The sequence below is a fragment of the Adiantum capillus-veneris genome, chromosome 30 (assembly GCF_014529385.1).
Source record: "Adiantum capillus-veneris isolate H3 chromosome 30, ASM1452938v2, whole genome shotgun sequence".
Taxonomy (NCBI): Eukaryota; Viridiplantae; Streptophyta; class Polypodiopsida; order Polypodiales; family Pteridaceae; genus Adiantum; species Adiantum capillus-veneris.
In genome coordinates, this window is record NC_140960.1 from 5,730,388 (window position 1) to 5,744,094 (window position 13,707).

The window sequence follows — 13,707 nt, forward strand, 5'->3', positions numbered from 1 at the left end:
CAATAACTTGCACCTGCTGCCAATTTTTAGCGTGTCAAAATTTTGAATTTTGACTGATGCTCCATTGTTGGTGGTTTCGCTTGCTTTTTCCGGCCGTTCTTTTGCTGTTTCGGGCTTTTCGTTGTTTGCTCGATTTTTCCTGGTCATTGTTCTTGATTTGTGCTCGCTTTGCGGTGCACTTCTTTGGCTTTGCTTTTTGGCTTTTGATTTGCTCATTTATGTGTTTGTTTGCTCGGCGTGTGATTTTTTTACTTTTTTGGGTTTTTTCGGTACCTTCGACGAGTTTCTTTTTATTTTTCTTGATTTTTTGTGAAACTTGAAATTTTCTTAATTTTTTGGTCTTTTTATGATTTTTAACAATTTGTTTGGAAACGTTTTGATTTTTTATGTATGATTTTTTAAATTTTCTTGGAGTTTTTTGAAGTTTTTTGAATTTGCAATTTATTGGGATTTTTCCTAATTAATTTCTAAATTTTAATGAATTTTTTGAGTTGTTTACTCTTTTTGTGAATTATCTATGGGATTTCTGGGTTTTTACAGATTTTTTGTGAGTTTTTATTATTAATATTTTTAAATTTTTAAGTTTTCCAATATTTTATATTTTTTGTAAAGTTTTGAAATTTTTATGAGGTTTTTATGATTTTCTATGTTTTTTTAATGAATTTTTAAACTTTTTTTTATTTTGTTTGATTTTTTTTGTAACCTTTAAATCTTTTTTTGTTTGTTTTTAATTAATTAATTTAATTATATTATTATTATTATTTATGTGATTTTCTAATCCCTTTCTTTAAAAAAAATTTATCGAAACTTTGTGATTTTTTAAATAATTGTTTTTATGTTTTTTTTATAAAAAAATTGACGACTTACCTGGTTGAGGCGCTTGCCTGGCGAGACCATTGAGACAGGCGTTGACTCCGGATGTATGACAGCAGCACGCCAACATGCGGGGCGCGAGAGGAGAAGTGGGGCAGCCTAGCGCGGGTTCAAGATAGGGTGAGGTGGCGTAACTGGCGGGTACAGCAACGGGCGCGACGGCGTGAGACAGAGAGCGCGGGGGTCTCCCTGACAGCCGGACACGCGAGAGTCAGGGACACGAGAGAGAGAGAGAGAGAGAGAGAGAGAGAGAGAGAGAGAGAGAGAGAGAGAGAGAGAGAGAGAGAGGGAGAGGGAAAGTTAGAGAAGAGAGAGAGTGGGAATAAGTTAGTGGGAGGAGAGAGAGTTAGAAAGAATGGGAGTGTGTGTGTGTGTGTGTGATGGGTGGTGTTCACCCAGAGAAGAAGAAGAAGAAGAGAGTTTTAACGGCGTAGGAAATTATCCCAAGAGACCTTAAAGATCTAGCCAACGAGGATTTGAACTCCAGCTATTATTCAAGAGAGAAGAAGAAGAAGAGTTTTTAATGTCGAAGGAAACTATCGCAAAAGACCGAAGAGGTGGCTTCCGACGTCAACAGAGGAGAGAGGAAATTACAAACGCACAACAAGAGACTATTTATGCGCCGAAAGGCACGCTCGAGAAGAGCCGAAGCTCGAAATTAGATCGTCGAGTGCGCGCAACCATCGAAATGTATTGGGACACGTGCCCAAGCTCGAGATCAACCGTCCGATGCTTTCAATTTTTTAATTTTCTTAATGCCCGAAAAAGCCAAATTTAGTTCGAAATTAGCCGAAAACGCTAAAATTTGCCAGAAAATCCCAAAATTTAGCAAAAAAATCCAAAAATTTTCTAAAAATTTCCATAAACCTTAGAAAATCATCGTCATTCACAACCGAGCATTTTTGACACTCAAAAGCACACCGAAAATAACAGATTTTACCAAAAAGGCAATTTGCGATAGAATCGTCAACTCGACCCTCGGAAATAGCAAAACGCTCAAAATTCGACACTGGAGGTCACAAATGCAAACAAAATGATGCCGTGAATATGCACACACAAAATAGCTCGTAAAGATCACAAAATATCTCGTAAAGATTACAAAATATCAAATTTTTATGGAATTAACCAAAAATTAATACAAAAATCAACAAAAAATTTATAAAATTTATCCGAAAAATACATAAAATTTATCCAAAAAATACCCAAATTTTTTTACAAATTCTCCAGACATAGTGGAATACTGCAGCCAAATAAAATCACACAAATCACATCAAATCAATTTCCAAACAATTTCATTAATAAAATCAAGACTAGGCAATTAAACCGACAAAATTATCGATAAAATTAGGTCAAAATTTGACGCAATTGAAATGTGTCAATCCCTGTTTTGGGCACAAAAACACAGAAATTAATCATTACACACATCAATTATGCAATCAAACTATGAATCAATCATGCAAATTAAACACTTTTTTACGTGCGCACACACCAAAAAATTGACAGTTTTTACCAATCTTTAGGTGCGTACACAAAAGGGTTAAACTTGTCATATTTGCAATACGATTCACAAATCATTAGTTGGGCATGAGCACAACACAAATCAATCATCACAATTGAAAAGTTATAACACGCACAATCATTTTTAGTGCACAAACATGGGCAAAATAGTGCACACACACCTAAAATTAAGTATACGCACACTCAATTAAAATGCACACATACTTGATTTTAGTGTACATACACTTGCAATTGACCATACAAGCATGCAATTAACTCAATTAGGCACCGAATTAGCAACACACATTCACCAATTAGCAATTGAAACTTGTCAAATTCATACGCCACCAAATCTTAAAAATTTCGACATTATAACGGCATAAAAATGAATAATCGTAAAATTTTCAATCCATAACATCAACATTGCATTGCATCAACATAACATAGCATTACATTGCATCAACATAGCATCAACATTACATTGCATCATGGTGGGATCTCTACACAATTCTACACATCCTTAGATTCTAGGGAGGTTGAGAATACCACCTTGATTACACTTTCCATTGAAGATCAATTGAATGATCGAATGCTCCAATTTTTCATAGCAAATTAGTAAGTTAGAAAAAATTAATCAAATTAGCAAGGGATTAGTGTGAAATTAGAGTGTGTAAACACACAATTGGCAAGATACGGTGATAGATTAGGGAATTATGGACACAATCCTTCATGCATACACATTCAAAATCCACACAAACATATACACACAAGTGAAATTAGTAGTGGAATTAGTAAGGGAATGCATTCGATTATGTCACAATTACACTAGCGTAGGCCATCATCCCTGGAAATGGTGCCAAATATTGGAGGTCCCATCGTTGCAATAGCTCCAATGACCAACAAAATTGTCAATATAGAGGGATGAGCTACCTGGCTAGGGCATGGAAACACTCACACGGTTAGTGAGCTAATCATGGCAACACAAATGATTAACTCTATGAGGTGAGCTTCTCGACCTATGGATGAGCTAAGCCACAATGAAGGGCAATCTCCATATCCACTTCTCTTCAACTCCAATCAACCCAATCACACACACTACGATTGCAACACGCACACAACACTAATCCTATCATGCAATACACTAATCGTAATCACATACACATAGATTTATTGAGCACCGCACTCCAATCAAACCTACATGCACACACAAGCAAGAGAGGGCAATCACACAAAACTAGAGAGGGATTAACCACTAATTGGTTAAGATCTAGTTAATCTAAGAATCATAGAAAATCATAAGAAGCATGAGAGAGACATAGTGAAAGAGAATGAATCATTGATTAGTGTTAATCAAGTCTCATGAGCAAGGAGAAGCTCAAGGACTCCATAGCCACACACCTCAAGAGCTCTCACCAAAGAGTGCTCTCAATAAATGAGCTTGAGCACCTCATTTTTTTTACACACTACCTTATATACCTAGGGTAAAAATATGCAATGTCCGGACGTCCAAGGCCTTTAGAGCTCCACCACTTATTGGATCTGCAACCTAGGCACACTATCTAACCTGTTCTTTACAACTTGGAACTCCCATTGAGCCTGTAACACATTAAAATATTACAATGGCTTGAAATAATTCAAAAATTTACAATATGTGACCATTTTGAAAAAACGTGAAAAATGTGTAACTCCAATCTTTACTGCTTCTTCACTTTGAATATCGATATGCATTCGTACTTCTTCGGTCTTTAGCAGCTTCTGTTAACTGACGTTGACTCAGTTAACACACATCCACCATAAAGTTTTGTTCCAGGCGTGGATTTTGTTTTACTGATAGATAGTGGTGAGTGAGCCTTCTTGTTACAAAGAGGCTATGCTAGCCAATGATAAGGTTCAGTGGGAACATGCTATGAAGAGGGAGCTATTTAGTATTCAAAGAACAAAACATGGGAACTTGTTCCGTTTCCAAAAGGTGGAAAAGCATTGCCTTGTTAGTGGGTTTACAAGAAGAAGATTGACACTACAAAGCTCGTTTAGTGGCCAAAGGTTTCAAGCAAGAATATGGTGTCGATTTTCAAGAAATCCTTTTTCCAATGGTCAAGATGACCACACTAAGAATGTTGTTTGCTTTGGTTGCCACTGAAGATATGGAGCTTGATCAAATGGATATCATTACACCTTTCTTACATGGTGATCTCGAGGAAGAGATTTATATGTAGCAACCTGAAGGGTTTGTGCTAAAGGGCAAGGAACATTTGGTTTGTAAGCTTCTGAAAAGTCTATATGGCTTGAAGGAATCATCCAGACAATGCTATCAAAAGTTTGATGCATTTATGCGTTCCCTAGGCTATAAGCACAATAATGAGGATCCATGTCTTTACGTGAAAAGACAACCCAATGGACATCTTATTATGCTTATCCTTTATGTAGATGACATACTTATTCCTGGTCATTCCAAGAAGGACATTGCTGACTTGAAAACCAAGCTGAAAAGTCAATTTGACATGAAAGATTTGGGTGAAGCCAGTCACAATTTGGTATGCGCATTACTCATGACCGTAAGAACAGGTTGTTGTACCTTTCTCAAAAAAAGTATGTGGACAAGATTCTTGATCGTTTCAACATGTGGAAGGGGAAGGTTTGAGTACTTTATTGCCTGCATATTTGAAACTTAGCAAGAATGATTGTCCCAAATCTGCTGGGAATAAGCTGCGATGGCTAAGGTTCCTTATGCTTCAGCTTGTGGTAGTCTCATGTATGCAATGGTGGGTACAAGACCTGACATTGCACATGCATTGGGAGTTGTCAACAGATTTATGTCCAACCCTGGTAAAAAGCATTGGGATGCTGTCAAGTCGATTCTCAGATACTTGAGTGGCACTGCAGCTAGACAGTTATGCTGTGGTCATGGAGAGTCATCCATTCAAGGATTTGTAGATAGTGATTATGCAGGCTGTGTTGACAGTCATAAATCGATAACATGTTGGCTTTGCACATTTGCTGGTTCTGCTATTTCTTGGAGATCCATTCTTCAAAACTGTACATCCATTTCTACCATAGAGGTAGAGTATATTGCATTGAGTGAGGCATGCAAAGAAGTTATTTGTCTTGCTCGCCTAGTGAAAGATCTTGGATTGGAGCAGTGTACACCAATTCTTCATTGTGACAGTCAGAGTGCTATTGCCTTAGCTAACAATCTAGTGTTTCATTCCAGAACGAAACACATTGATATGCGTTATCACTTCAGCCATGAATCCCTAGAAAACAAGAGCCTTGATTTAGTGAAGATTCCTACGTCATAGAACACAGTGGATGCACTCACTAAAAGTCTCTCCAGCCATCAGTTTCAACACTATTGTGAGTTGATGGGCATTGGGTGAAGAGTGGTTCTCTTCCATTCTTATGGTCTCCCACATTGTCCATCAAGTGGGGGAATGTTAGATTTAATGGCCATGTGGCTGATCACCCATCACTAACTGCTACTAACCCTAAGTGTACAGCTATACATTTGTGTGAGCCACTCACACTAAGTACAATGTGTATTGTTCCTTAGTGCATAAGATAGAGAAGAAAGAAAGGGGGCACACAGTGTGTGTCGGCTCTCCCCCTCCAACCTGTGTATGTGGCTATGGTGGGATGTGTGTGTGTGTGTGTGTGTGTGAGGTGTGTGCGTATTCCTCTTCCTCTTCCGCTGTGCTCCCGGCTCCTCTCCTTCAATACTGGAGAAGGTCCCATTCCCTATGGTTTATAAAATTGGGTGATGGAAGGTGCAGCCTCCCCACCATACATATGTATGTTTTCTTTTTTGGGGGGCACATCATCCTATGCACGTTTTCATCTCTCTACATCATAGACAATGCTAATTCCAAAAATACTTTTGCTTGATACATCACCTAACTCTCAAGTTTCATCGTGTGGCAAGGTCTCAAAGCCTTGGGAATGACTTCCAAAAGAGATGTTGCAAAGCCTAGGATCAGGGTGTGCCACAAATACAACAAGTATATAAATACTGTCATTTTCATATTTGTTTTTGTGATCTCAAATCTTGATGCATTGATTCAAACCATCCATTAGGAAGAGGATGGGGTTTAGGAGGGCCTCTTTATTTGTCATGAGATTATGGAGGTGATTATCATTTTGACGAATAGGTGTATACCATGTGTGCAAGAATGGTGGGTGTGTAAGAGAGGTGTAAGATGGTCAAAGGATCCACTTTTTCCCCAAAAAAGAAGATGGACAACTTTCTGATTTTTGGCCCTCCATAACTCCTACATACCATCTCCAATTTGAGCAGAGATTATAGATCTGTAATCTACACGCCGAGCTCGTTTTATAGATATGTTACATGATATGGTTTTTCCAGCTATATTTTTAATTTTATTTTGGGAGGGGGGGAATTTGAATTCAAATAAACTAGTCATTTTGCCTCTTTGAATTCAAAATATATCTTTTAATTTATTTCTTAATACTAGAGCTTTGACTCCCTTAAACTGCCAAATAAAGAGGCCCTCCTAGACCCAATTCTCTTCCTAATGTTGCACTCAAACCAAAAAAGGCACAATAGTTACTTCACGTGTGTATCTATACTTGACAAACTAACTTGCACTACTACACTAACAGACTATCTACTCATTGTACTACCACTTTTAAAGTGGTCCCTTCATGATTTTCTGATCACTCCATTCAAGTGATGCATCAGGTGATGAATTAGAAACACTTGTTCACTCAATGGTCTAGACGGCTAACTTACACTTATACTCACTTAATGGAGGAATTACTAATTCAAAAAAATACACAATCTTACAATTATAAATGAATTAGATAATAGTGAACATAACCAATTTAGCAACACAATGACAAGCCCAAATTTCCCATGGTGTAGAAGTGTTTGCATGTGACAAATTTCACATATTCATATAAGGATGTTGCAAGAAATGAGTATCAACCTTACCACGAGTCCATCAAAAACATAAGGACAAGATTTACCTAGAAAGATATTAGACATATTGTGATTGTGCAATCCAATATCTTCTCAAAGATTTCCCAATAAGAGTATAAGGCACAAGCACTAAAGTTTGAAATAGCAAGGAGCAAAAGCCTAAAAGTAAGCCCTACGTGAGTTTTGGCAATCTAGTCACCTTCTAATCTCCTCCAAAATCTCCAACTCAAAGGAAAATCTTGTCTAAAGAGACTGTGGATTTATCTCGATCTTAGATGGTAGACTTAAAGGAAATAAATGATCAACTCATCCACAAAAAGAAGGTGACTATAAATGCCATGAACCAATACTTGTCATCAAAATGACTTCAGTACATAAAGATAATGACCTTTAAGCACTTAATCAAGATGTAGGAGTGTAAACCAAAAGAGACAGATCCTGGATAAAATATCATGATGGTGGAAACGCAAACTTATAGCAAATGTTTTAGCAAGCCAAGTCATGAGAGTGTACAATAATTGAAGAAATAAAATTTACCATTGACCTAGGAATCATTGATGAATTCTTGTGCTCTATTCAAAGTGACCCAAGGAACCAAATCCACGGGTATTTTAAGACCAATGAAGCATAAAAACGAATGCTAAAGCAACCGCATTAAAGGACACAATGAAAACCATGAAGATAGTAAGTCATAATTCTTAGCCAAGAGCTTTGTACAACAAATGGATGAGAAACCACTAGCACAATCAAATCTAGAAGAGCATGAAGAGATGCAACATGCTAGAGACCAAAGCACATGGACAAAGCAAGTCATGGAAAACATTTTATCAAGCTCTTGTGTATCTCACCAAGTGGATAACATCAAATAAATCCTTAGTGTCCTAACTTCCATGAATTGTATTCTTGTAGCCATGGTGTTCATAATTGGAACTCTAATTTAAGGCCATGAAATTTCCTCCAATTAAAATCAGAATGGCTCCTGATGTATTTTGTCTCTTTTTACATTTGCACTAAAGTCCTTTTAGTCTACTAACTACAATCTTAGAAGCTTTCACTAACATGCAGAGCAAAAAAAAACAAAGGGAAATATATGCCAAGTGTGAAACACCTTCAAAAGCAACAAAAGATTTTGTCTTCATTTGGTTTTCAATTTAAGATAACACTCTTTTTTAGGCACTAATTATGTGATATATAGAGAGGAGTGAGACGTCAGTCCTACTTTATAAACTATAAAAGCTAATTTACCGAGATATAGGCTTATTCGACACAATTTGAGCTACTTTGAATAAGAAAAGAAATAGAAGTGTTGGTTGAGCTTTCTTTGCAATATTAAATTTGTGGTATGCATGACAAGCAGAAGGTACAAAACCACCAAGTTACTTTGAAAGGCAGAAAGGTGAGGGCCTCTTGATCACCTTTACGTCAGCTTTGAGACTAGAAAAAATAAGATTACAAAATAAAGAATACATGAAGAGACTGCAAGTTAAGGGCTTCTAAAAATATTATTCACTTGAAGTGCGCTAACTTCAAGATTCTTGACAATGTTAATGCCATTCTAAGTAAAACTAGTGTATGCACAAGCATGTCAACAAGAACGAGTACACCTGTCAAAGAAAAATTTTGTGTCTTTGTTTTATATCCTCTCCATTAGACAAAGCAGTAGGAAGGATAAAACACCGTCAGATTGTCTTTAACATCTAGCATGTAAGTACAGCTGCCACATCATCTGATCAAATCTAGCCAAAACGTAGCAACAGATAAGCTGCTACCAAATAGCTTCTACATTGTTTGTAAGAGTCCATGATCATTTCACAAAACTAAAATAGAAAGAATGAAAAAGAGGTTACAAAGTTAGTGAGTTGTCTACATAGATTCTAGACACAATATACATTCAAAGGGCAGCCTATTGTATTTCATGTTGAGAATGGCAACAAGATGTGGAAAGCATGAGACCTCACAAAAAGAAACAAAAAAGTTAATTAAACCTCACAAGAATTAAACAAGTTGTTCACAACAATTATAATAATGCAATAGCTAGCGAACATAGTTGACCATACCAATAAGCACATACCAACAAGAAAGTGACTAGCAACGTTAGCAATACCTCAATTTTTGGGCAAGAAAGCAACGATTAGATTCACAATGCGCATGCTACATCCTCCAATGATGCTCATATTTTTTCTTGCTACAACATCTACTATGTAAGTGTCTACAACTGCCACATCAAGTCTGATTAAATATGACTAGAACTTAATAGTAGATATGCTCCTACCAATTAGCTTCGACATTGCCTATAAGCATTGATGACCATAAGCATCGATGAACTTAATAGTAGATATGCTCCTACCTATAAGCTTCGACATTGCCTATAAGCATCGATGACCATTCCACAAAACATAAACAAAAAACAACAAGAAGTTACAAAGTTGCTTGCAAAGATTCTAGACACAATATACATCAGAAGAATCTAATATATTACATGTTGATAACAGAAACACGATTTGGAAGTGTGAGACCTCACAAAAAAGTAACTTGTAGATCACAAGGATTAAGTGAATCGTCCATAGTAAATGTAGTAATGTGATAAGTAGTAACAAGGACAACAAGTAATGCATCAATTTTACATATTTCAACACGCACAATCAGTTCTCGCCTACTTCGAATCCATCATTTTTTCATATTTCAAAGCATCATTACTATCATATCCCTCAGATGTGGCATTAGAGAATGAAGATGATTCTAGTGTCAAAGGCGATGTGTTGAGTTTAAATCTCTACGCAAAAGCCAGGTCTTCACAAACTCATCACACACACACACATTAACATATAGTGAATGTTGAAGTCATCTTGTGAGACAAATTGATGTACAACGGTCATATATCATGCGGTGTCTAGAAAGGTATACAAGGCCGCCTATAGTAGACGGAGGCACTACTTATCATGGAAATTTTTCTTTGGATGTACCATTTAGAGTGAAACTAATCAAAGAAGCAAGTTGTGGATATATTGCAAGGAGTTCAAAGATCCCACTGTCCATTTTAGCCTTTGCATTGTGTATTGTGTCTATATACTTGTTGGATTGCTTAGTTCTTGTTCTTATAAAAACAAGGCATTAAAAGAGAACTTAGGAAGATGGCATACTTGATTGCTTATGTCTTTCAATTTTATAGGTGGTTTCATAGTATTTGGTTGGTTTTCTTTGAGTTGGTTGTGAGATTAAAACTCTGATTGTAAACATATGTATGTAACATTGTGATTAAAAGTTGTCTAATTGAAAACGTGTACTAACACTAGTTCGGTACCAAAACAGGACACTTTAGTGTTCCTTCTTCTTGACTTTGTATAAAGTACTAAGTGAAACCCAAGAGATATCTCAAGGAATGCTTTTGTGAGGTTGTAATAGTTAAGCAATAGTATTTCTCAAATGACATCATTAAACATTTGACCTTAAACTCATATAAGATAAGACTAATTCCGTTGAAAATCTTGGCCATGTGGACGAACATCTTGCGAGTATTTTAATTTTTCCTTCTACGCTAACGAAGTAACTAGAGTGCATCGTTAGCCATACCTGTATTGAATTAAAGTGGGTCCAAGGGTAAGAGAAAACAAGAACCTAGAAAAAAAATGCTATGTGTGTGTGTGTTTGTTTGTTTGTGTGTGTGTGTGTGTGAGAGAGAGAGAGAGCTTGTGCTTTGTTTTCCACAAATCTTATTACCTTAAGTTGACATAATCCTATTTTGACAACGCGATGATCTTCATGTCGCACTGTTAATATGTCTAAACATGTTTTTAGATTTTAAATTGTATCAATTCTTTGATTCAATCTCGTTCTATTGTTTAAATTCTTGTCATTTGTATATGCCACTTCAACATTCTTAAATGAATAAAAATCGACAAATTCTATTATTTGATGCTATTAATTATGTTTGAAATATTTATTAATTGGGAGGAGAGACATTAAGATGAAGGGGAGAGAGAGAGAGAGAGAGAGAGAGAGAGAGAGAGACTCAAAGTGTGGTAGATTTTTTTACCTGAGAGCGTGTTTGGGATACCGATCATAGTGTTTCAGAAGTGTACCTCGCAAAAAACCACAAAGAGAGTTAGAGTTTTGTCAAGGTCAATGTTTGTAATCATAGACGATGGCAATGTTATTGATTGTTTGTTGTTCCATTTTTGTGTTTTTTTTAAAAAAAACATGCAAGTCTCCTTGCATGAGGGAGTTTGCACAGTCCTCCCCAATTTTTATAATACGAGGAAACGTGCCATTCCCACGGTTGCGTGCAATTTTCAGCCCGTTCATTAACTGCGTTCTCAATGTCAAAAATTAGAAAATAGTAACACTTACTCACTTTGTGATTATCATCGATGCACGCAGATTGCATTTAACCTTTCGTATCACTACATTGCTCTAAACAAACATGATAGTTGAGGCGGAGTGGACATTGCAAAGCCTGAAGCTGCATCACCAAGTGTCATAAAACCTAATATCTAACCTATCTAAATGGTTTTCTCATATTAAACTGATCATTTATTGTGGGAGAATAAATGGGAACAAGGGTTAGAATATAGACATGCGCTTATGGATCTATCTCAGCACGGGGCCAAGGTTAAAGGGGTCCAAATGGGAGATGGTCTATCAAAAAGAAAGACTAGCTAATGGAGCTTAAAGACCTTAGGGTTAGCTTCACTAAAGACCTCCAAAGGAAAGTCCTTTGACCTTAGGCAAGCTAGGGTTGTGCTTGAGGTGGGAACCCGGCCCAAGCTTGAGGTGCTTGCTGACTAAGGTGCTTGTTGTGCTTGTTGACTAAGGTGCTTGAGGTGCTTAATGACTAAGATGCTTGAGGGGCTTGAGGTGTTCCACAAAGTCAAAGCACATCCCCATACAAGGGGGGGCGAGCCCTCATTGTAGGAGCTAGAGAGAGAACACACGCACCCTCACACAAGTCAAGCCTTGCCTAATGAAGCAACAGGGACACATGTCAAGCTCCTCTTCATGTTTCCCTCATAAGGTGCCTAAAGCCTATTGGTTGGCCTCTCAAGGGGTCCAATGATAATTTAGCTAATTTAATTAATTGTGTATGCATTTATCAAGTCCTCTCTCTCAAAGGGGAAAGAGAGACACATGTCCCAAGTCTAGCATGCTTGCTTGATATGCACTATGCATGTGATTGGCAAGGCTTGAAGAGGTCCAATGAGCTTCTATCATGAGCTAGAAGAGGGGGTCGACCAAGGAAGCTAGGGGCTAGCTTGGGGGTATACTCCCCCCTCCCCCCCCCCCCCCCCCCCCCCCCCACACACACACATGTTACCATATACATGTGGTAGTGATGTGTGTGAACACACTAGGAGCGCCGGGGCATTTTTTCCCTCTTTAGGAGGTTTTTTCCCCCGAGCATTGTATATACGCCCATCACTCTAGGGCTATCTATCTTTCCATTGCACACTTAGTAACACACTCTCTATTGTGTGCCTTGAGCTTCCTTCGTCTTCTCCAAGCTGTGTGTGTTTCTTTGCAACCCTAATTCCAACAATTGGTATCAGAGCAGGTTGCGTCCTCCCGAGCTTAGTCGCCAGCCGCTCCAGTACACGCCTGCTCACTTTCTCCAATTTCAGTGAACCCTTTGGCAAGCGTTCGCAGGTCGACAAATACTTTGGGTAAGCACGAAGAGCTTGGTCTACTCAGATTTTTGATTTGGGCTCATTTCGGCCTTCGTTTCCACTACAGGTAGTACTGCACAAGCTATTTCGTCATTTTGTGCAGAATTTCTGTCAGTGCCGCTTTCTGCATAATAGGTGCCTTACAGTCTTCTACGGTTTGTGCTATATAGCACGTGTTGTTACCGCTCCGTTTCTCCTATTTTTGGACAATTTTCACATCAGGTGCAACATTTACCATGGCTGACAACAACAACACAGATGTGTTCAAGATGTTTGCTGTTGAGGATAGGTTGGATGGGGACAATTACCCTATGTGGGCTTATATGATGCAACATGTTCTTGTGTCAACGGGTGTCTGAAATATTGTGCAGGGCATTGATGTACGTCCTGGTTCTGAGGATGTAGGGGATGTTGAGGATGTTGCAGTTCTTGCTGCAAGGATTGCAGATGTTAGAGTTGTTTTGCCTACGACAGAACAAGCTCGTTGGGATGTTAAGGATGCGCAGGCTCATGCATTGATTGTGTTGTCTGTGAAGCGCACCATTGTTCCTCACATCCATTCAACAAAATCTGCAAAATAGGCTTGGGATATTCTAGCATGTCTTTATGCAAGCCGCAATGAGGCTAAAATTGCTTTGCTGCGTAAAGAGCTGGAGTCGAAGATTATGCATGAGGAAGATGATATCGACACTTTCCTTGCTAGTATCAAGGATATCAATGAGCAGCTTATTTCTGCAGGTG